The sequence below is a fragment of the Mauremys reevesii genome, linkage group 1 (genome assembly GCF_016161935.1).
Source record: "Mauremys reevesii isolate NIE-2019 linkage group 1, ASM1616193v1, whole genome shotgun sequence".
In the NCBI taxonomy this organism is placed as follows: domain Eukaryota; kingdom Metazoa; phylum Chordata; order Testudines; family Geoemydidae; genus Mauremys; species Mauremys reevesii.
The window spans coordinates 49,150,729-49,176,590 of record NC_052623.1 but is presented as its reverse complement, the minus strand read 5'-3'; the positions used below and the strand labels follow the sequence as shown (position 1 = coordinate 49,176,590).

Genomic DNA, 25,862 nt, shown 5'->3' with positions numbered 1-25,862 from the left:
TTTTGTTGTCCTCTGGACTTTCTCCCATTTGTCCACATCTTTCCTGAAATGTGGCACCCAGAAGTGGACACAATACTCCAGTTGAGGCCTTATCAGCATGGAGTAGAGCGGAAGAATTACTTCTTCTGTCTTGCTTACAACACTCCTGCAAATACATCCCAGGATGATGTTCACTTTTTTTTTTGGTAACAGTGTTACAATGTTCACTTATATTTCGCTTGTGATCCACTATAGCCCTCAGATCCCTTTTTGCAGTAGTCCCTTCTAAGCAGTCATTTCCCATTTTGTATGTGTGCAATTGATTGTTCCTTCCTAAGTGGAGTACTTTGCATTGGTATTTATTGAATTTCATCCTATTTACTTCAGACCATTTCTCCAGTTTGTCCAGGTCATCTGAATTTTAATTTTATCCTCCAAAGGACTTGCAACCCCTCCCAACTTGGTATCCTCCACAAACTTTATAAGTGTACTCTCTATGCCATTATCTAAATGATTGATGAAAATATTGAACAGAACCGGACCCAGAACTGATTTCTGTGGGACCCTGAGACACCCTGGCACCCCAATATTCATCACTGTCATAATTAGGATATGTTTTGTACAAAGTATGCTTTGTGAGATATCATTTTAAAGGTCTTGATGTGCTAGACATTAATATCTCATTGGACTGTGTGTGCTGCCATCATATGTGAATTTATAAAGTTTAGCTATTTATGTGTTACTGAAACATGTTGTGAGACTGAAAACACCCACAAGCAGCCTTTCAGGTACAACCGTAAAAAGGCCAAACAACGTTAATGGCTTAGTGAGAAAAAGGAGACACAAGGATTACCCCACGAACCATCTCAATGTAAACCTCTCAGAGATAGACTACACAATGGGAACTGTTTGACCCAGGTCACAGCAAAACAGCTTTTCAACAAGTGGGAATATATAGAAGTGGGACAATGACATCATGATGGTACCTCACACTCCCTACAACACACCTGGAAACACCTGAGAAACGAGGACTGAACTATGGGAAGTGATGGCCCCAGGCTAGCAGGATTTTTAGCCTGTGGATGAAAACCTGGGAAAGCCAAGGCAGCTTGTGCCTTAGGAATCTGCCAGCCTGTTTATCAATCAGGATGAGAATTTGCCAATTCATATCCTACCTATTTAGTGTGTTAAACACTGTTTGCAGTTTTGTTTACTAAGGTAATCTGCTTTGATCTGTTTGCTATCACTTATAATCATTTAAAATCTATCTTCTGTAGTTAATACACTTGTTTTTGTTTTATCTAAAACCAGTGTGTGGAAATCATAACTGGAGGGAGGGGGGTGAAGCTGTTGCATATCTTCCTCTACATTGAGGGGGGGAACAAATATTATGAGTTTATGCTGTACAGTTCTCTGTGCAGCACAAGACAGTATAATTTTGGATTTACACTCCAGAAGGGGATGTGCAATTGAGTATCAGACAGGTCCTTAGCTGAGCCTTCCCATGCACAGCTGATCTCAGCATCTATGTGTATAGCTGCAGAGCTGGGCGTGTCCCTACCTGTATGTGTGCTGGTTAAGTGCAGTCTGAAGCCTGAGGGAGGGCTTGGCTGGCTTGCTTCAGCAATACAGTGTAAAGGGAGCCCAGGCTGGTGGGTCAGGTGGGCTCAGTGGTACCCCAGTTCCAAGAGGTGCCCCGGGGGGAACCTGTCACAGACCCCACTTGATATGCCCTTCCAGTTTGACTGTGAATCATTGATAACTATTGTCTGGGAACTGTTTTCCAGACACTCTTCCAGTCCTCTGGACTCTCTCCCATCTTGCATAAGTTTTCAAAAATAATTGCTAATGGCTCAGATATCTCCTTAATCAGTTTCTTGAGAGTTCTAGGATGGATTTTTTCAGGCTGCTGATTTGAAGACATCTAGCTTGTCAAAGTAATTTTTAACTTGTTCCTTTCCTATTTTAGCCTCAGATCCTACCTCATTTTCACGGGCATTCACTATGTTAGACATCCAATTGCTACTAACCTTTTTGGTGAAAACAAAAACAAAAGTCATTTAGCACTTTTGACATTTCCATATTTTCTGTTATTGCCTTGCGTTCTTCACTGAGTAATGGCCTACTCTGTTCCCGGTCTTCCACTTACTTCTAATGTATCTGTATTATCATAGTTCCTAGGATACTGTGCTAGACACTGTACAAACAGAGCAGTAAGACAGTCCATCCCTGCCCTAAAGAGCTTAAAATCTAAATATATCAGACAAAGAATGGGAGAAGGGGTATAGACACATCCTTCAACATCCCCCTCCATACCCTGTCTTTCTCCTGAATGTCTGAGACACTCATTCTGGCAGGCAGGCAGGCAGGCAGACAACTGCAACTGAGCTCAGATAAGGTATTCAAGCTAAGTCTTCTGATTTATTTGGGAGGGAGCTTAAAGGAAGGTGCGTTTAGGATCCTTTTGGGATGCAATTTTCCACTCTTCGTCTCAGATCAAAGACAAATAATTCTGGAAAGATAAATAGATGAAGTGATTTTGCTCTTTGAGTTAGACAAGCATGAAAAAAGTTTCCCCCTTTGACCATCAACTCTCTAATTACACAAAAATGGCTGAAGTTTATAACTGCAAACTTTGCATGTCTCCGGACAGCTCCTTTGGTTTAGTAATTTTTAAGGTAAAACTCAGTTAAAATGAAATGTAAGAATTCACCCACTATGTGAATACAGTAGGTAGCCTATACTGATGCAACGCTATCTATAACCCTACTGGCTGTGCAGATGGTAACTTACTGCAATAGAGGGCTGGCAGGATAGTAAAACACCTTCCCTGGGCCAAAGAGCCCTCCCAAACCTGCCGAAAGGAGTCTTGCTATTCCACACATCTCCTCCTTATAAGGGTACAAGCTACACAACATAAGTGGTTCACATGATGTGTGTTACCTACTACACTTTACTTGTATAGGTCAAGCTGGAAATTAGTGAAAAGTCTTTACTTGATATAGATGCAACAGAGAGAATTATGAATTTTTTTTTAAATGTAGTTCTCCTTTAAAGGGATAAATAATTCAGTTTTATTACTGGAGGTTTTACTGGTGGTACATACCAGATGTATCACCACTACTAGAATTTAGGATAGTGGAAGGATTTTGTTTGTTTTTGCCAATAAGAAAAATTAGAGCAGATAATATCTAGATGGTTCTCTCTCTCAGGATGGGGGTTGGTTCACAAAATTTGCAGCAATCAGGATTCTGAGAAGGTATTTAGGGGCTAACAGGGTTTCTTTTCCCCAATTTGCTGGTGTCCCCACACTTCATTTCAGTAAGCAGCCTGGCCCCCGCTGTCTCTCCAACTATGAACACTGCCCCCATCCATAAAAAGAGAGAGTGCAGATCCCAAATCCACCATGGCTTTAGTCTCTAGAAAGGGTAGCAAAGAAGTGAATTGCTGGTGGGGTTGAAGATGGTGTCCTTAGCCTCTGTTTGTCAGAAGCTGGGAATGGGAAATGGGATGGACCACTTGATTACCTGTTCTGTTCATTCCCTCTGAGGCACCTGGCATTGACCACTGTTGGAAGACAGGATACTCGGCTAGATGGACCTTTGGTCTGACCCAGTATGGCCATTCTTATGTATGATTTCAGCCAGCACTGGCTTCACCCCCTCCTCACAAAAATCTTTCCCTCTCCCCATGACATCTTTCCTTTACCTTGATTCTCAGCTTCTGGGTGGCAACTCAGAGGTCTTTTAATCCTTCTTCATGCTGAAGTCTTAGGAAGGGATCTACTGGCCCTACTCCCACATTTTGCTTCTTCAGTGGGCCAACAGTCAGTCCGCTCCTGTTAACAAATGCTACTGGCTGCATCTTTAGGGGAGTGGATGGTTCTACTGCCTACCTACCATTCGTTCTCCCTGTCCCCATTTGTATCTAGCAGCAGCGGTCAAATACTGACATAAAGGGAAAGTGACACAAATACTCAACACAGCTACCTGCAGCATAGTGACTTTTCCTGGGAAAAGTTCCTTTCCTATATAAGTATTGTCCTAGCACAACCCTCCTTATTTCATTAGATCTGACAAGATTACAACCCAGGATAGTATGGCTGCAGGCACACAAATACCATTATAATCTGAAATGATGAGCAAGGAAAGTCAGAAAGAGTACAGGATCATTAAGAAGAGGGAGTCTGTATAATGCTCAACTTCTTTTAAAAAATGTTAGAGTATAGCTGTGAATGTTTAAGTGTGCTCCTTTGAAGGATACAAACTGCACATCTTAAGAACCCATAACAAAAATCAAAGTAATGAAATATAAATTTTTGCATTTCAATTTCATTGAACTGAGGGAGGGATCAGTTTTCTTATCTAAATTACAGTGTTCTTGCAATTGTGTAATGCAATAAATATAAGCAACTCATCTACTGTTTACTATGTATTTTTAATGTTATGTTGGGGAATTTACTGATAACATAAATCTTGTGATGGAGAATTTAACACATGCCAACAAATTGCATGTATGAACCTGCAATACTACTATTATTTATACTGCAATACAGACTGAAGTCCATACATATTTCAAAGACAGTTTAGAATTGACCTAAAGCTGTGTATGCTGGAAGAAATAAGAGTACTCCAGAAGCTAAAAATGTCAGAATGTTTTAACAGATGTAAACTGCAGAGCTGACTTATATTGATCCTATTTAACACTGTCTTATTGGATTTCAACTGCTTAGAATATCTGTCTGGGTCAAGACCATTGTGACAACCACAGAATGTTAAGGTCTTTAAGATCTACACTGCAATGAAAATGTGCAGTTTAAATCCTCAAAAGACCTTAAGCTAACCAGCAGTAAAATCAATGGAAGCTTCCTTTTGATTCTCAGCATTGCAATTAACCCTAACTTAAACATCTGCAGGAAAATGGTGACGGGTTCTTTTTTCCCCTGATAAATTCCTTTTGTCTTTTGAAAGTGATCTGTAGATACACAGTGTTTTCTATTTTTATTTCCTTGCTACTTAAAATTAAAAGGACAATAGGTCTATCAATGGCTGTTAGCCAGAATGGGCAGGGATGGTGTCCCTAGCCTCTGTTTGTCAGAAGCTGGGAATGGGCAACAGGGGATGGGATCACTTGATGATTACCTGTTCTGTTCACTCCCTCTGGGCCAACTGGCATTGGCCGCTGTCAGAAGACAGGATACTGGGCTACATGGACCTTTGGTCTGACCCAGTATGGCCGTTCTTATGTAAAAGCCTAGGCAAAAAGTGAAGTTAGACATAACAAAAATAAAAAAGATCTAGAGCTGACGATCCTTTGGTTGTCTCTGTCTTTAATTTGATTTATGTTTTCTGTCTTCACTAGCTGTTCAAACTAACACTTATGACTTACCCTCATTCTGATTTAGCATCTTTTTAGAAAACTGTAAATGTCTTCCCTTTTAAATTCAGTACTAGAGATGTTCAGGAATTTTTCTTCTCAACATTTTTTCAGCAGAAAATGTGGCTACTGTAAAATTGAAATTTTCAATGGGAAAGTGTCAATTTGGCTGATGTTTCTCCATTTTCTATTGGGAAAAGCAAAACAACGTATTTTGTTCTTGTTTGGGTCAACCTGATTTGAAATACTTTAGTTTGTTGAACCACATTTGAACATTTTCTTTTGGGCAGGGGTGGCAGGTCTGTAGAAATTTTGGTGGTGCCCAGAACCCGCCCACCCAAACTCCACCCCCCACCTGCCTAAGGCTCTGGGAGGGAGTTTTGGTTGGGGGATGAGGTCTGGGGTGCAGGCCCTGGGCTGGGGCAGGGGATTGGGGTGCAGGACAGGTGAGAGGTTGGGCTCTGGGAGGAGGCAGTTTGGGTGGGGGGGATCTGGGGTGCAGGCTCTGGGGGTGTAGGAGGGGTGCAGGCTCCGGGAGGGAGTTTGGGGGCAGGAGAGGGTTTGTGGGAAGTGGGTGGGGATGCAGGCTCTGTGACAGACTTTGGATGCTGGGTGCAGGCTCCGGAGGCTAGGGTAGGGGCTGGGTGTGCAGGAGGGGGCTCGGGGTGCAGGATCTGGGAGGGAGGTTGGGGGCCAGAGTGGGTGAGGAGGGAAGGGATGCAAGCTCTGAGAGGGAGTTTGGGGATGGGGGGTAAAGGGAGAGGGTGCAGGCTCTGGGAGGGAGTTTGGGGTTGAAGGGGGGGTGCAGGCTCTGGGATGGGGTTGGTGGGTGGTACTTACCTGGGGCTCCTAGGCAGGGCAGTCCAGGAGTCTCCATGTGCTGCCACCCCCAGGCGCTGCCCCTGCAACTTCCCATTGGCCGCAGGGGCACATGGGGTGGGACAGACCCACCCCGCCCAGGGGCTGGAGGGAGGGGCCGGCAGCCAAATGGAGCGAGCAGGCAGGAAGCCACTCAGCATTGCTGTGCTGCCGGTGGTGAGTGGGGGCCCCAGGCTGTTTTAAATGGCCCGGGGATAGGGTGACCAGATAGCAAGTATGAAAAAAATTGGGACAGAGATTAAGGGGTAATAGGTGCCAATGTAAGAAAAAGCTCCAAAAATCAGGACTGTGCCTATGAAATCGGGACATCTGGTCACCCTACCCGGGGACCTGCGGTGGGGAAGGCGGGGCCAAGGGAGAGACCCGGCCTCAGACATTGCTGGAGCTGGGCCCTGGGTCAGGAATATTCCTGGTGCCCAGGCACCAGGGGCCCATAGGACTCGCCACCCATGGTTTTGGGTCAATTCAACATTAATCTGTGTCTGCTTGAGCTGCTGCAGTGCCTTGTGCCCCTTTCTGCCTGCCTCCCGCAATGGGCCAGGTTCCCTGGCTAGACTACATCTCATGATGCACCGCAGTCTCCATTCTGGCTGCACCCACACGGTGCTTCATGGGAGTTCCATGACTGTTGTGCATCACAAGGTGAGGTAGTCTGGCCAGGGACCCTGGCCCACAGGGAAGAAAGGGGGCATAAATTACAAGACGTGAACACAGTTTAATGTCAAATTGTTCCAAAACAAAATGTTTCAACATTTCAAAGGATTTTACCTCAAAACAGTCAAGGCTGTTGTCGTAGAGATGTGTGCTGCTATCAAGAAGATTCTTTCCCTTCAGGTCATAAGACTGAGCAGTACACAAGCAGATCTAACTAGTTTCCACATTTGGGGGCCCTGACTTGTACTGGGTCCAGGAATGGGACCCATCTGCATATTCAGATACTCCCCCACCACCACAAATGAAGCCATGGAGTTCAACAACAGAAAGGAGTATTTTTCTACAGTTTGGCAAGGCCCGGCTGATCACCACAGAAGGTTCACCAATATTTACATGGGGTGGGCTGGAAAGGTTCATGATACCAGGTTCTTTGGAAAATCTGGACTGTAACAAATCTCCAATGACAAATGTCAATTTTGCTGCTGTAGTATCACTGAACATTGGTGGCATTGCCATTCCATCACCTATTCCGGGAGACTAAGTTTAGCCTCTAATGCCTTAGGCTTATGAAACTGAACTGTAACTAGCCTCTGAGTAGTTGCAGAATGACTGGAACATGCATTTGGAAAATTGAAATCTAGATGGAACATCCTGATAAGAAACATCTTCATTAGGACAGCTGTTTGCTGTGTTTTGTGCAACTATTGTGAAGGCAAGAGAGAAAACATTGCAAATGGATGGTGGTGGGCAGATTTTGAATGGCCTGATTGGAGGCCTCTATGAAATGATGCAACTACTCAAGGGCACAGAGTAAGAGCCAAATTACACTCATAGTTCAAGTATAGGTGACACCTGTAAAAAGCGTACATGCTTTTGTAGAGGACATCTATCAGCATTACTGACTGTGCACATTTTCTTGTCTACTTCCTCGAAAAAGGAGTTAATCAGACTTGGTGTGTATGTTATATCACATTTCTTGTTGAGTTTTTAGTGCATGATATGTGAATGTCATATAATGCTTGTAAACAGGAGCCTTTTTGTGCATGTGTGGCTGTTATGACAACTGTGATGATGCATATTTCAGGGAATGGTGCAAGATTCAGAACCATGAATGTAAACACATTTTCAGTGCGTCAGTAGCAATGAATACACTAAGTCAAATGTGATAAGCTTGTGAACAGTAAAAAATGCAAAACAAAACCAAAAACTATTCAAAATTCAAAGTTGCTCAAAGCTGGAAGGCTTCAAAGGCCCTGTGCTCCAGGAGTGTTGTTTGCCTCTCTATCATCCACAACAGTTGTGTCTGTGATGTGCTAGCCATTTCCCTGCCCTTCCCTCTCTCTCATGCCAATACTATTGTGGGAAAAGAACAAGTTAATGTCCAAGTTGTAGTCTCCATGCCAACATTGATAAAATGTTACTTTTCCATCAGTTTTGGAATTCCATTTCCATCGGCTATTTCCAGTCTTTGTGGGCTTGGAGATGGTAAGATGTTTACTTAGTTTTTCCCCTTTGCGTAGGATCCCCTGGGCCTGTCATATAATGGGAGCGGGTGGAAGGTGTTTGTTCTGCCAAATTGGGAATAGGATGATAAATTCCAGGTAGCTGTGGGCTAGTTAAAGTGGGTGCAACAATGGCTAGCTAGTAATTGCATGTGCACTTCTGTAGGCTGACTTACTTTGGAGAATGTTACCCTGAGGCATACCCCCAAAATACAGAAGGATCCTGTTCAAAAAGGTATTGGGCAAAATGGGAAGATATGCTTGCTGCTGTTTGTCAAGATGGTTCCCCCAGGATGGTTTCTCCTCCACAGGTTAGGTTTCTGCCTGTGGTTCAGGCTGATCATCCAGCTGTGATTTGGGGTACTCCTGGATCTCCATCATTGTTTCTGTCCCAAGGTTCAACAGGTCAATGATGCAGCGGTTGAGGTGGATGGTACCACTGATATGGAGCATGTAGGTGCCAGGGCCAAAGGTGTCTGACGATTCAATTTTGCAGGTACTGATAAGACTGATGGAGACAGGGCCATTCTAGAGGAGTGTATGACCTGGGCCTCCCTGTCCTTTACAGATGGTGTGGGTGAGGGATAGCCCAGTGGTTTGAGCACTGGCCTGTTAAACCCAGAGTTGTAAGTTCAATCTGTGAGGGGGCCATTTAGGGACCTGGGGTGCGCGCGCACACACACACACACACACACAAAAAGAACACCTGTCAAGGACAGTGCTTAGTCCTGCTCATGAAGGCAGGGGACTAGACTTGATGACCTTTCAAGGTCCCTTCCAGTTCTATGAGATAGGTATATCTCCATATATTATTTATTATGGTCTGGGGGGAAAGGAGAGGCTTGGCTTGCTGGAGCTGCACTTCTCTTAGTGCTCCAGGATCTCCTGGCTCTCACAACTCTGGAGGAAAAATTCTTCACCTCCATGGTACTGAGTTGAGAGGTCAAAGCCTCTAACGCCACAGACTTAGCGAGAAACCAGGGTCTTCTGGGAGCCAGCCCCTTCTGGGAGCCAGCCCCTTATGGAAACCGAGCTCCTCCTCTTTGGAGTTTTCCTTGAGTCCTCCAAAGTCTCCCCCCCCTTAGGGGACACCTTGGCCAAGGTCAAAGGGGCACTGGGTCAGTCCAGAGACAGAGGTACAGGAGGTGGAGGTCTTCTGACCTGACTCAGAAGCAGGTCAAAGGGAACGCTCCATCATCAGAAATCTCAATTTAATCTCTTGAGTCTTCCGTGCTCTAGTTTTAAGAGCTAGGCAGAAGTTACACTTTTGGTAGACACGGGACTCTCCCAAGCAATGGATATACTTAGTGGCCATCACTGACCAGGATAGCCTCCCGACAAGAGAGGTAGCATTTGTAACATGCTGAGGCGTGCACACTGGACGCGCTACAGCTCTGTCGCAGGCCAAGCAGAAAGAAGAACCTAAGGGCAGTTCACCCAGGCAGCTCTATACATCCTCGGTATGCGGCACGAGGTTGTATAGAGCACATGTGCAGGCTGAATGGATACTGCTAATGGAAAATCTCCAATGAAGGTCTCCAGAGGTGCATGCACACCTGAAATACAGAATTCATAGGGATGCTACTCGAAGAGGAAGTTCTGATATTTCAGCCTTTCATCCCCATTCAGTACAAAACTATTTCAAAGTACTTGAATTTTCCACAGGGCAGAAATGCTAGCTTTTGCTGAGCTCTAACATTTTTAAAAAGTAAAATACTGTAGTGTTTATTTTAGGGAAAATGTTGTACATTTCCTCAAAAGATTAGATTCCACCCCCCCAAACACTCATTACATGCCATTTTAGTATTAGCAAAAATTTGAAGTTGTTTTAAAATACATTTCCCAACTAAGCATATACCCCAAGTTCACTACATTCATACAGGCTGTGGAACAGAGCACAGACCAGTTCACATATGACATTGACAATAAATGGGGGTGGAGGGGAGTTCAATATTTTGCGACAAAGGGACTCTATCTCCAAAGAACAATAATCCATAAAGAAGAAAAATACATGTAAAGAGACATAAGTAAAAATATTTTAAATACATTATTAAAAAATAAAAACAGCTATTTTGACTAGTCCAGTGCAAATATGTGGAATCTAACTATAGTATATTTAAGAGAGTTTAGGTTATTGGGAAGAAGAAGAGGAAAGAAAGACTAGTCAAAGCTAAGTAACCGTGTGGAAAGGAGGTTTGATACACAAGCTCTTCTCTCAAATCCCTTTGTATATATCCAATAATTTAAAATGCAATTTACATCAATTCAGTTAAATAAAATGACAATAATTAAGGACAACATGACAAGATGTCAAATACTGAGTGTAAACAAGCCCCATAAACACCCTCAGAAGTGAATTATAACCTAACAATGAACATGCTTAGTGCTTATTAGCAATCCAGCTGAATCATTCCCTTCCCCAAACCCCGCATCAGTATTCAAAATGGCTTTTAAAATGAAATTAGGATAGTCATGCATATCTTTCAGCAGGAATAGCAGCCTAAAACAGATAGATACGAAGTGGGGGTGGGGGAGGAAATCAGGCTTCCTTAGAGCTTTCTTCTATTTTACAATCAATGTAAGTACACAGAAGGTGTAAAAGGTTAAAGTCCATAGTTGGGTGCAGACAGCTGCAGCGGCACAGGAGCCAGCAAACAGAGCTGTAAACAGGGGAGTTTCAGTGGGAGTTTGCGGGGGAGACGAAGAAACCTAGGCAAAGGAACTGACAGGCTAGTGAAGGGAGAGGGTGGTGTTCTGCCAGTGGTCTAGTGCCTGTTGGGGGTTTGTGTTGCTGTAGGTGGTGGTGGTGGTGGTGGTCTGCTTTGGTTTGTGTTTCCTGGATTAACAGGTTTTAGGTGGGAAGGCTATGACCGATACAGAGGCACCAGTGAAAGACACAACGAGGATGACTGGATGTGGAAGCTGTGGCATGTACATGATCCTGGAGGGGGTGCCTGAAAAGAGTTCCATCTGCATGAAGTGCCGACTGATAGAGCTGATGGAAGAAAAGATCCGAGGACTGGAGATGCAGGTGGAAACTCTAGTAGAGTTTAGAAGGGGGTCCGAGCAGATGATGGAGCAAAGATATGAGGAAGCTGAAGGGATAAACTCAGACTTGCAGATGGAAGCAGGACCAAAGAATTCTGAGGGGAGACTGCTGGGTGAGGAAAGTGGACGGTGGAAGCATGTGACTAAGAACCAGGCAGAGGAAAAGATGGGCCAGTGAAGGAGAAATAGAGCTCAGGAACAGGTTTGCAGAGTTGGAAAATGAAGAAGGGACACAGCAGGTGTTCACTGAAGGTGAGAGGGCAAGGAAGAAGAGAAGAGCTGCTAGTCCTATAGGAAGAGGGGAAGAGTCAATGGAGACTACACCAAATATGAGCCCCAGGAGGATATGGGATGGGTTGCGGAGGATTGCAAGGGACAATAGAAATCGAGAGGACTTGCAGCCAGAGGGAACAGGGGATAGACCGGAGAATCACACTGTCACCAGGAAAAAGCAGGTCTATGTGATTGGGGACTCCTTACTGAGAAGAATAGACAGGCCTGTAACTAGAGCTGATCTGGAGAACAGAAGGGTGTGCTGTCTGCCGGGTGCTAAGATACGGGATGTGGACCTGAGGCTGAAAAGGATCCTAAGGGGATCAGGAAAGAATCTGCTGATTGTCCTTCATGTGGGAACAAATGATACAGCTAGATTCTCGCTGGAACGTATCAAGGGAGACTATGCCAGGCTGGGGAAGACGCTTAAGGAAATCGAGGCTCAGGTGACCTTCAGTGGGATTCTGCCTGCTCCTAGAGAAGGGCAACAAAAGTGTGATAAGATTATGGCAATTAACAGATGGCTAAGGCAATGGTGCTATAAAGAGGGCTTTGGGATGTACGGCCACTGGGAAGCATTCATGGACAGAGGACTGTTCTCTCGGGATGGACTTCACCTGAGTAAGGAGGGAAATAGATTTCTAGGATGGAGGCTGGCACAACTGATTAAGAGAGCTTTAAACTAGGAATTTGGGGAAGATGTCCAGGTAATCTCCATGCTGGAATTTAACATTGAGAGGGAAGAAAACCAAGTAAGAAAGGATACAGCCGTGGGTATGAGAATGGACATAAGGAGGAAGGGTAGTGTAGATACCAGTCTAATAGGTGATACTGGTGGTAGAATGTCTGTGCCTAAGCGGGTAAAGAATGTCAGTGAAGCCAAATGGCAAAAATTAAGATGTTTGTACACTAATGCGAGGAGCCTAGGTAACAAAATGGAGGAACTAGAGCTACTGGTACAGAAAGTGAAACCAGATATTATAGGGATAACAGAAACATGGTGAAATAGTAGTCATGACTGGAGTACAGGTATTGAAGGCTATGTGCTGTTTAGGAAAGACAGAAATAAAGGCAAAGGAACTGTAAAGAAATAAGAAGTGATGGAATGGATAAAGACAGAGTATGTCTGGGCAAAAATCACATTGGGAAAGAAAACTACTACAGCCTCCCCTGAGATAGTGCTTGCGGTGTGCTACAGACCGCCGGGATCTGATCTGGATATGGATAGAGACCTCTTTAATGTTTTTAATGAAGTAAACACTAATGGGAATTGTGTGATCGTGGGAGACTAACTTCCCAGATATAGACTGGAGGACAAGTGCTAGTAATAATAATAGGGCTCAAATTTTTCTGGATGTGATAGCTGATGGATTTCTTCACCAAGTAGTTGAAGAACCAACATGAGGGGATGCCATTTTAGATTTAGTTTTGGTGAGTACTGAGGACCTCCTAGAAGAAATAGTTGTCGGGGACAACCTTGGTTCGAGTGATCATGAGCTAATTCAGTTCAAACTAGATCAAAGGATAAACAAAAATAGATCTGGGACTAGGGTTTTTTTTATTTCAAAAGGGCTAACTCTAAAGAATTAAGGCAATTAGTCAGGGAAGCGGAGGAGGCCTGGAATTACATCAAGTCCAAGTTGCAGAAACCTGCATCCCAAGAAAGGGGAAAAAAATCATAGGCAGGAGTTGTAGACCAAGCTGGATGAGCAAGCATCTCAGAGAGGTGATTAAGAAAAAGCAGAATGCCTACAAGGAGTGGAAGATGGGAGGGATTTGCAAGGAAAGCTACCTTATTGAGGTCAGAACACGTAGGGATAAAGTGAGACAGGCCAAAAGCCATGTAGAGTTGGACCTTGCAAAGGGAATTAAAACCAATAGTAAAAGGTTCTACAGCCATATAAATAAGAAGGAAACAAAGAAAGAAGAAGTGGGACCGCTAAACACTGAGGATGGAATGGAGGTTAAGGATAATCTAGACATGGCCCAATATCTAAACAAATACTTTGCCTCAGTCTTTAATGAGGCTAATGAGGAGCTTAGCGATAATGGTAGGATGACAAATGGGAATGAGGATATGGAGGTAGATATTACCACATCCAAGGAAGAAGCCAAACTCGAACAGCTTAATGGGACGAAATCGGAGGGCCCAGATAATCTTCATCCAAGAATATTAAAGGAACTAACACATGAAATTGCAAGCCCATTAGCAAGAATTTTTAATGAATCAGTAAACTCAGGGGTTGTACCTGGAGAGTTGCTAACATAGTTCTTATTTTTAAGAAAGGGAAAAAAAGTGATCCGAGTAACTATAGGTCTGTTAGCTTGACATCTGTAGTATGTAAGGTCTTGGAAAAATTTTTGAAGGAGAAAGTAGTTAAGGACATTAAGGTCAATGGTAATTGGGACAAAATACAACATGGTTTTACAAAAGGTAGATCCAAACCAACCTGATCTCCTTCTCTGAGAAGGTAACAGATTTTTTAGACAAAGGAAATGCAGTGGATCTAATTTACTTCAATTTCAGTAAGGCATTTGATATGGTTCCACATGGGAATTATTAGTTAAATTGGAAAAGATGGGGATCAATATGAAAATTGAAAGGTGGATAAGGAACTGGTTAAAGGGGAGACTACAACGGGTCATACTGAAAGGTGAACTGTCAGGCTGGAAGGAGGTTACTAGTGGAGTTCCTCAGGGATCGGTTTTGGGACCAATCTTATTTAATCTTTTTATTACTGACATTGGCACAAAAACTGGGAATGTGCTAATAAAGTGTGCGGATGACACAACGCTGGGAGGTATTGCTAACACAAAGAAGGACCAGGATATCAATCAGGAAGATCTGGATGACCTTGTAAACTGGAGTAATAGTAATAGGATGAAATTTAATAGTGAAAAGAGCAAGGTCATGCATTTAGGGATTAATAACAAGAATTTTCGTTATAAACTGGGGACACATCAGTTGGAAGTAATGGAGGAGGAGAAGGACCTTGGAGTATTGGTTGATCACAGGATGACTATGAGCCGCCAATGTGATATGGCCGTTAAAAAAGCTAATGCGGTTTTAGGATGCATCAGGCGAGGTATTTCCAGCAAAGATAAGGAGGTGTTAGTACCGTTATACAAGGCACTGGTGAGACTTCATCTGGAATACTGTGTGCACTTCTGGTCTCCCATGTTTAAGAAGGATGAATTCAAACTGGAATAGGTACAGAAAGGCTACTAGGATGATCTGAGGAATGGAAAACCTGTCTTATGAAAGGAAACTCAAAGAGCTTGGCTTGTTTAGCCTAACCAAAAGAAGGTTGAGGGGGGATATGATTGCTCTTTATAAATATATCAGAGGGATAAATATTAGAGAGGGAGAGGAATTATTTAAGCTTAGTACCAATGTGGACACAAGAACAAATGGATATAAAACTAGACACTAGGAAGTTTAGACTTGAAATTAGATGAAGGTTTCTAACCATTAGAGGAGTGAAGTTCTGAAACAGCCTTCCGAGGGGAGTAGTTGGGGCAAAAGACATATCTGGCTTCAAGACTAAGCTTGATAAGTTTATGGAGGGGATAGTATGATGGGATAGCCTAATTTTGGCAATTAATTTGGCAATTGATCTTTGATTATCAGCAGGTAAGTATGCCCAGTGGTCTGGGATGGGATGGGATCTGAGTTACTACAGAGAATTCTTTCCTGGGTGCTGGCTGGTGAGTCTTGCCCACATGCTCAGGGTTTAACTGATCGCCATATTTAGGGTCGGGAAGGAATTTTCCTCCAGGGCAGATTGGCAGAGGCCCTGGAGGTTTTTCGCCTTCCTCTACAGCATGGGGCACGGGTCACTTGCTGGAGGATTCTCTGCAGCTTGAGGTCTTCAAACCACGATTTGAGGACTTCGGTAAACTCAGACATAGGTTAGGGGTTTGTTACAGGAGTGGGTGGGTGAGATTCTGTGGCCTGCATTATGCAGGAGGTCAGACTAGATGATCATAATGGTCCATTCTGACCTTAAAGTCTATAAGTCTATGAAGTGGATGCCATGTCAATTTCCCTTGGTATCTCTGGCTTGTTTGCCACAAATCTTCCTCCTTCCCAGTATCTCAAGTTGTGATTTCAACAGGTTCTGCACACAAGCAGCTCACTAATCATTTAATTTTAATGATTCCTGTCTCAAAATCCAAAGAAAATGAAAATGTAAGGCAAGGCCAGGCACAGGTGAAGCACCATTGAAAGTAACACGTGAGCCAATATGACTATAGTAAAACAAAGACACACATGCTGCATTTTCAAATGCTTTTATAGCTGCATATACAGTAACTCCCATTATGAGATAAATAAGCCATTATAAACCCAACAGACACCTCAGACTGAATAATTCAGTTGGGACTTTTAGGAGAAAAGACTTTTTCAAGACTTCAGGGCTGAAAAGCTGTGCACCATGAAATCAGATATTGTGTCAATGGATCTCCACTGAGCTGGCAGGATAGAAATGTTCCAGAAATTAACTAACTTAGAAACAAAGGCAAACCGTGTTTCCAAATCATCACTTACTAAAGTGAGGCTTCAGCAACTTTCTCCAGCTAGGGTCATCAAAATCTTTGTTTACGTTCCCGTAGATCCTGGAGATTACCACGAACAACACTGAAAAGTCAGAAAAATATTAAAATCAACTTTTATTTTAATATTTAAAAAAACTAATTAAAATATTTTTTGGAAACTTAAGTTTTTTTAAACAGAATCAGAACCTCTAAATTTTTAAAATCAGTTTTGGAAATGAAAACAACTCATGAAAACTCATGAAATAGCAGAACTTTAAATTAGCGGAGCATCTGTGAATAACGTACTGGTTTACAGCTCACTCTGCAATTCTGCTCTACCAGAACCAGTGCTAAATGTGCATGTTGGGAGGGCTCAGTTCCACTTAGCTTTTCAGCCAATCAGCTGGTCAGATGGAGTTATGGAAAGGATCTCATGCAGCTGTGAGCAATGGTGCTACATGGAGGGAGCAGCTAAAAAGATACTGAAAGAACAAGGGCTACAGCTTCACCTCTCTTCCCAAAACATATTCCTCCTCAGCCACTGAATATCTGAGGAGGGAGGGCAGCTTTAAACCCAACGTTCCCATCTAGCGAGCAGTAATTCTGCTCTCCGCCTGCCTCCTCAAGCCTTCAACATTGCAGACTCTGCTATGGAGGTTTAGGTGCTGTCTGAACTATTTTCAGGACAGGAGTAGCAGATGTAAAAGTGGCCTCCATAGTCTCTTTTGAAGATCTGACACAACGGAGTAATTAATTAGGGGGAAGACTAAAGCCAATATATGGGAGTTAGAAGAAGTCCCCCCAGCCAGCTACTGGTTTTTTTAAAACACTCACAATTTAATGTAAACTGATGCATTTCAAAAGGCAAAATAACTAAGGTGACACTTGAGATTAAGTTGTTAAGATCTAGGGATGAAAAAGTTCTTATCTTCCTAGGAAGATAAGGTGAGTGAGGCCTGAAGAAGAGCTCTAGGTAGGCTCAAAAGCTTGTCTCTCACCAACAGAAGTTGGTCCAGTAAAAGATATTACCTCACCTGCTTTGTGTGTCTAATATCCTGGGACCAACACAACTACAACATTGCACACAACCTTCATAGGGACAGTATAAGCCCTATTCAGAAAGAGCATGAATCCCATCAGAAAGAGATTTAGGGTTTAAAGTCACAAAAGCATACACACACAATATGTGAATGACCCTATACTCTTGGAAGAAAAGGCTAGCCCCGAGTTCTAACCCATCCTGATCATCACTGGAAGCTGGTAGGAGGTGGAACTAAGGTAAAACACAATCCAGAGTTGTGATTTTCTCAAATTCTCTGCCTTCCTCACTCAAAAAAAATTTAATCCCTCTAGAAATCCCAGCAAAAGACCCAGAAAAAACCCTATAAAGGTTTCATGGAACAAAAAGCACAAACAACGTAATTTACTTCTTAAACATATTTATTCCTCAAACATACAAAGGCATACACTGTGCTTTGAGATTGCATTATATGTTACTTCTTTCACAACAAAATTTTAAGTAGCATGTAAACAGCCATACATAAGTATGTTAGGATGACTGCACATAAGTTCTCTATTCTTTCTCATTTTATTTTCATTATCAGAGAAATGGCAAAGATACTTTTCTGTGCATTCTTTAATAGCATATTCAAAAATTTGATTCAATATTCTGTGACTTTCTTTTCAGTCACAGAATCAACAACATTAAGTAGGAACACGTTTTTCCATACGTGGATTCTAATAGCAATTATCAGGTCATTTCAACCAATCATCTTGCATTAAACATCAATGTTGATTCTTCTAGTTTCTCTCTATCTGGATGAGTATATCCAGGGCTAAGCACATCAATCATTGCTATATATTCCTCATTCATACTATACATTCATGTCTTTGAATTTCAGTTCTCTTTGAAACTTCTGGGGCATGAAAGAAATGTATTACTTCCTCCAAATGGAGATATTGCTACAGAGCTAATGGAAGGATAAGAATAGGGACTTAAATTATAATTGTGGCTAAATTTCATATATGACAATAGCATCCAGACTGTGTCTACTGCATGATCAAACTCATCAATATTCTGATGTTCCTCTTCAACAGGCTAAGACTAATTCAATGGCACACTTTACCCTGAAAAATCCAAAGGCATCCATTTTCTGAACTTTTTCAGATGACTACAAATCTTCTTGCTTGATACTTAAGATAGAATGTTTACATCTTACATAAGAAATATTGGTTTTAATTACTTCACTACTTGTTTTCTATTGCTTAAACTAGAGACAAATTAAATTGGATACATTCATGTACTGATGTTGGTAATCACCCAAAGGGAGGACTGATCACCAAATTTCACATTTACTACAGTTAGAATGAGAAATCACCACCCGGTGAATTCAACAAATAAAGACTTAAAAACGAGATGAACTAATCAGCATTTTATAGAACCATGTTATCAGATGCCCTGTCTGCATTCCAGAAGCTTCTAGAATCTAGAAAACTAAGTCCTCACTAACATTTAGCAACTCTGCCCACTACTATACAACATCTGACAGTTAACATGCCTCTTTTTCTGATCTCTTATGACTCCACCCATTTCCCTTCCCTCCTATTTTCTTTTCTCTATAATTTTCTTATTATACAGAAGAGCCAAAACAGGAGCAACAAGAACCTTGTTCTTTTCACTTCCTTTTTAACAATCACAGATAGAAACAGGCTTTAAATTCAATTATCAAAAATTTTTACTCACACTCTAAAAACAAACACTATATAGATCGTGTGTGTGTGTGTGTGTGTGTGTGTGTGTTTTCATTCTTTTCAGATAAGTATACTACAGAATGACAAATTCAAACTCCAGAAACAAGACTACTGAGATGAAGTATTTGGTTTTGAGTGTTGTCACGTGGGGATGTTTGGAGGAGTTCTTATTAAACAACCAGTGCACCTACTATTCACCCCAAGAGTGTGAACATGTTTATCTTAGGGCTTTCAATTAATCGCAGTTAACTCATGCGATTAACTGGAAAAAAATTAATCACAATTAATCGCAGTTTTAATTGCGCTGTTAAACAATAGAATACCAATTGAAATTTATTAAATATTTTGGAGGTTTTTCTACATTTTCATATATATTGTATTCTGTGTTGTAATTGAAATCAAAGTATATATTATTTTATATTACAAATATTTGCACCATAAAAATGATAAAAGAAATAGTATTTTTCAATTCACCTCAGACAAGTAGTGTAGTGCAATCTCTGTCCTGAAAGTGCAACTTACAAATGAAAGTATATTTTTTGTTACATAACTGCACTCTAAAACAAAATAATGTAAAAACTTCCGAGCCTACAACTCCACTCAGTCCTACTTCTTGTTCAGTCAATCGCTAAGACAAACAAGTTTGTTTACATTTACAGGAGATAATGCTGCCCACTGAAAGTGAGAACAGGCATTTGCATGTCACTTTTGTAGCCGGCATTGCAAGGTATTTACGTGCCAGATATGCTAAACATTTGTATGCCCCTTCATGTGTCAGCCACTATTCCATAGGACATGCTTCCATGCTGATGACACTTATTAAAAAAAGAATGTATTAAATTTGTGACTGAACTCCGTGGGAGACAACTGTATGTCCCTGCTCTGTTTTACCTGCATTCTGCCACATATTTCATGTTATAGCAGTCTCAGATGATGACCCAGCACATGTTGTTCATTTTAAAAACACTTTCACTGCAAATCTGACAAAACGCAAAGAAGGTACCTGTGAAGGGTTGGATCACAGAAACCTCCCTGGAAACTGCCAACTGATGTGCCAAGTCTACTACTGCCCCTGCTTTCCCTGCTAGCTCAGGACTCCAGCATCCTGTCTTGCTGAGCCAGACACACCTGTCTGCTCCAACACAGACCAAGGGTCTGAACCACGTGCCCCAAAGCTGCAGAGTTAACTGAAAGCGACTTACAGAAGTGTTCCTATCTTTAACACTCAGATACCCAACTCCCAATGGGGTCCAAACCCCAAATAAATCCATTTTACCCTGTATAAAACTTATACAGGGTAAACTCATAAATTGTTCACCCTCTATAACACTGATAGAGAGATATGCACAGCTGTTTCCCCCCTCCCCCGGTATTAATGCATACTCTGGGTTAATAAGTAAAAAGTGATTTTATTAAATACAGAAAGTAGGATTTAAGTGGTTTCAAGTAGTAACAGACAGAAGAAAGTGAATTACCAAGTAAAAAAATAAAACACGCAAATTTAAGTCTAATACAGTAATAAGACTGAATACAGATAAAATCTCACCCTCAGAGATGTTTCAATAAGCTTTTTTCACAGACTGGACACCTTCCTAGTCTGGGCACAATCCTTTCCCCTTGTTCCAGCTCAGGAGGTAGGTAGGGGATTCCTCATGATGGCTGCCCCTCTTTGTTCTCTTCCGCCCATTTATATATCTTTTGCATAAGGCGGGTGTCCTTTGTCCCTCTGGGTTCCCACCCCTCCTTCTCAATGGAAAAGCATCAGATTAAAGATGGATCCCAGTTCAGGTGACATGATCACATGTCACTGTAAGACTTCATTACTCACTTGCCAGCATACACATATACAGGAAGACTTACCAGTAAATCAGAGCCATCTACAGACAATTGTCCTGGTTAATGGGAATCATCAAGATTCCAAACCACCATTAATGGCCCACACTTTGCATAATTACAATAGGCCCTCAGAGTTATATTTCATATTTCTAGTTTCAGATACAAGAGAGTGATACATTTATACAAATAGGATGACTACATTCAGCAGACTATAAGCTTTGTAATGATACCTTACAAGAGACCTTTTGCATGAAGCATATTTCAGTTACATTATATTCAAACTCATTAGCATACTTTCATAGAGTGCAATGTCACAGTACCAATGTGAGATATCTAAAGATACCTGCAGCACTCAACCCAAGGCTTAAGAATCTGAAGTGCCTTCCAAAATAAGAGAGGGACGAGGTGTGGAGCATACTTTCAAACAGCATACTCTTCAAAGAGCAACACTCCGATGAGGAAACTACAGAACCCGTACCACCAAAAAAGAAAAATCAACCTTCTGCTGGTAGCATCTGACTTAAGATAATGAAAATGAACATGTGTTGGTCTGCTCTGTTTTGGATTGTTATCGAGCAGAACCCGTCATCAGCATGTCCCCTGGAATGGTGGCTGGAACATGAAAGTGTTATGCTTATACAAAGCACACGAGATTTTTTTTTTTTAATAGGGAAGAAGGCAACATGCCACATTTATTGAGAATACAGCAGTTAGCATATGCTTTTTAGTTACATATACACACACCATGCACACTGTTCCACCAGTCGATGTTATAGTTACCAGTCCGGATCAACCTAGTGGCCAGCTAGCCTGATCATCGGTAGGGAGGAGCCAGGTTTCGTCGGTCGTGACACGATGCTTAGGGAAAGTCTTGGCAGGACGAACCCAAAGTTTCATGGCAAGGCAGCCTGTTTATATAGTGATTTTTTTTTAATTGGGACCAATGAGTTTTGCTTTGTTATGCTGTAATTAATGGTTTTTCGACAAGTGCATTTTTAAAATGTTTTTATTACCGCTATTTTGTTTTTATTGGTAGGTGCTTGCTTTATTTTTAGAGTTGTTAATTTGCCCTTTTTTGACATTTCAATAGGAGCATGTTGCAGCCTCCTGGCGCCCTTGTATCTGTCTTTGGTTCCTTCCTTGTACATTTGGTTCAGCGATGACTTTTACACTTATTTTTTAACACATATTTCTTATTTACACATAAAACAGAATTAATTTACACAGAACAGTTTGAACAGGAACATCAAATTTCAATGCAAAAGAAAAACAATTATTGCATTATTTTACTTATTTTAAAATGCTAAGCCTACAAAAAATTGGTGACCCTCAAAGGTTTGTTACTGCCTTGAAATCAGTCCAGACAGATTCTGGCAGATGTATTTTTACCAATGGCCCATTAGGCCATTCCTTTCTGTTATTTAAAAGGGATGGCTGGCAAGATATGATCAAATCATACACTAATACATTAAATACATGCTACATTATTTTTTTATTTTTCATTTTAAAATTATATTAATACAAACATAAAATTTTATTACTACATGTCTCCCTTTTGACCCCTCAAGAACAATTCTTGAGTGGGTCATATTTTATACAATTGTTTCATAGCAATACACTGAGAGACAATTTGAGCTTGTGGTTGTAATGTAACAAACTTTTTTTTTGTTTAACAGCTCATACAACACATTTCCAGCAGGCAAACACGGGACAATATTAACATAACTAGTAATGGATGAAACAAAATAGACAATGTGCCCTTAGAGGTTGGGAACCAGCCTGTAAAAACACTGTACCAATGATATGCTGTCAGTTCTTTTTTAGACTTAGCAATTTTTAGCATGTTTCCATTGGCATGTAATATTTGAATGACACGCTTCCTTATATTTTGTTGTGTTGCAAAAACTGAGTTACCTCTTTTAGTTTATTTTATACATATGTTCCCAGTGATGTGTTTTTGCTGCATGGTTCTGTGGTGACAGGTAGGGACAAGCACACCCATTTTTGAGGGCTCCATTTTGTACACCCTTGGGTATTTAATAATATATATATATATTTTTAAGCTTACTGACCTATAACCAGGGTAGCTAAAAGGATTCCATGGTTAATTTTGGGAGCGGGCTCACTTTTTATATTTTTGTTTTTACAGACTGATGGCAAGCAATTTTAACAATAATTTTACCTAATAACAAATCAGGCTTTACCATGCTGGAAACATATTGCATTTATTTATATTTGTACTTGTTAAACAAGGACCTTTAAAATATGCGCTAATACCCAAACATTCCCAGATATTACCCAAAACATTTTGTGTTCAAGTGATGCTACACTAAGAATTTGCATTTTAGTACATTTCATGGCCAAGGCAGTTTTATTTTTTATTTTTGTTTGTTGTTTGTACAGCAACCAGGAGGTGGTGCTTAGCCACCACCACATATTTTACATTGCTTTTAGGTTACCAGACCTACTTGTACCAAATCAACAGTATTCTTTGCCTGCTTGTGAATGAGACTATTTTGCAGTTGTGACAAGAAACTTTACTTATTTTTAGTTATCTTCAGGTCTACGGTAATTATAATTTTTGCTTTAAAGCCAACTTTTTTTAATATGGTGTCTACCACATTTTGTTTTGCTTGGTTATTGGAGTGTTGATATGTTTTTATTTAGGCCATTATAATAGGAAGGGAGTAGGGTTAACATTTGGGTTCTAATTTGGACATGTTAAACTGAGTCCAATACATACTAATTTTTATTTTTACTAATAGTGGATTTAACAAGACTTTTACTGGATTACCCTGAGTTACAAACAACTTCGTTTTTTTTTTATTTTAATTGGGGTACCTTTTTTGAATGCATAGTTTTTGGCCCAGGTTTTGATGCATATGTTCCGGAACCACAGGTTCAATTCACTATGGGGTATTGGACAGTATCCCACAATAAGAGTTAGTACTGTTCCTGTCTTAACAGGCTCATTCCACTGATATGTTAATTGTGGGTAGCTGGAACTCCAGGTGGTATTCCCATAGGGACCCTCTAGTTTAACCCCTATTCTCCATTGGTTTGGTATTTTTGTGGTGTATATAAGGTGAACCTTAAGTCGTCGTCCCCCCCCCCCGTTTTTTTTAGGCATACATATTGGTATTTTTTAAGGGTTTTAAGAGTTGGTTAGTATTTTTATTATACCATTCCTTGAGGATCACTGGAAGGAATCCATGATTGGTTGGTGGGGAGTGAATTATTTTTTAAATATTGGCTTATAAGGAGGGGTGCATTTTCTCCCATTATTGCTCTAATTATCTGGGTTAATCTAAATTATCTAAATTAATCTTTATTGCATTTGGCACGTAAATATCTTGCAACGCCGGCCACAACAGTGCCATGAGAATGCCTGTTCTCACTTTCAGGTGACATTGTAAACAAGAAGCAGGCAGCATTATCTCCTGCAAATGTAAACAAACTTGTTTGTCTGAGTGATTGTCCCAAGAAGTAGGACTGAATGGACTTGCAGGCTCTAAAATTTTATATTGTTTTATTTTTTAATGCAGTGTTTTTTGTACATAATTCTACATTTGTAAGTTCAACTTCCATGATAAAGAGACTGCACTACTTGTATCAGGTAAGTTAAAAAATACTATTTATTTTGTTTTTTTACAGTGCAAATACTTTTAATCAAAATATAAAGTGAGCACTGTAAACGTATTCTGTGTTGTAATTGAAATCAATATATTTGAAAATGTAGAAAACATCCAAAAATATTTAAATAAATGGTATTCTATTATTGTTTAACAGTGTGATTAATCACAATTTATATTTTCAATCGCTTGCCAGCCCTAGTTTATCTACACAGTAAACTATAGGATATTCACAGGCTTCAGATTAAGCAACTTCCTGGAAAGAGAGTCTCAATCCAATATCAACGCATCTCTCTGAGTTATTAATAATAATGAATTATTGTGCCTACTTAAGAGGTATGGCAGCCTTCACTGTGAAGACAAAGACTGTAGTTCCAACCAGCTGAACAGTAACTTTAGGACAAGCTGTGTAGTCAGCTTTATCTTATAAATACACCAACTAACAAACTAAAAGAAAAAAGAGGAACTTGTGGCTTAAACGTTAAAAATGTACAAAAGTCAGATGGCTGGAACTATGAATATTTTTACAATATATGTTTTAAGTTTACACTTTTTTGTGTCTGCAGCTTTAAAAGGGAATAGGAATTAATCACTTGGATGTTACAAGCATTTTAATATTACCAGAAATTCAGTAGAAGAAAGCAGTTTTTAATTCACTTAAAACTAATTTATCTTTGCCAGAAAGAATTTTAAACCTTTGAATTGTATTCCTTTTCCCAGCCCAACTCCATACTGTTTAATCTTAACTTGTGCAAAACCATGAGGAGTTTGCTTCAGTATCTTCTTTTGGATTGGACCAAAACATTTTCTTGATAGTGATTTCAGACTAAAAGTTTTGCCCAGAAGAGCTGTCCTATAAACCCACTCCATCAACATGAATACATGGACAGACAGGTCTTTAGAAAACTAACCGTAAATGAATTCTGATAATGAGGTAACAATGAATCTGACAACTGACAGCTCCAGGAGAGCTGGCTATAATTTAAAGAATCCTTATTGAGGTTGCAGGAACAAACCATCCCGATGTGTAGAAAGAATAGTAAATATGGCAGGCGACCAGCTTGGCTTAACAGTGAAATCCTTGCTGATCTTAAACACAAAAAAGAAGCTTACAAGAAGTGGAAGATTAGACAAATGACCAGGGAGGAGTATAAAAATATTGCTCAGGTATGCAGGAGTGAAATCAGGAAGGCCAAATCACACTTGGAGTAGCAACTAGCAAGAGATGTTAAGAGTAACAAGAAGGGTTTCATCAGGTATGTTAGCAACAAGAAGCAAGTCAAGGAAAGTGTGGTCCCCTTACTGAATAAGGGAGGCAACCTAGTGACAGAGGATGTGGAAAAAGCTAATGTACTCAATGCTTTTTTTGCCTCTGTATTCACAAACAAGGTCAGCT

At 40.8% G+C, this 25,862-nt stretch overlaps 1 protein-coding gene across 12 annotated transcripts in view; it reads right to left on the bottom strand.

Moving 5' to 3' along the window:
* Positions 1–25,862, bottom strand: part of WASF3 (WASP family member 3) — a 141,535-nt gene that overhangs the window by 65,726 nt on the left and 49,947 nt on the right. For 8 of the 12 annotated variants that reach the window (XM_039520243.1, XM_039520246.1, XM_039520239.1 and 5 more), the window contains one exon: positions 16,261–16,350. The exons of 3 other annotated variants lie outside the window; for them this stretch is intronic. The gene's annotated coding sequence lies outside the window, so the exon portion shown is untranslated. Of the gene's footprint in view, positions 1–2,295; positions 2,492–16,260; positions 16,351–25,862 lie in introns of all 12 variants that reach the window. One more of the 12 variants, XM_039520245.1, reaches the window with a different exon arrangement.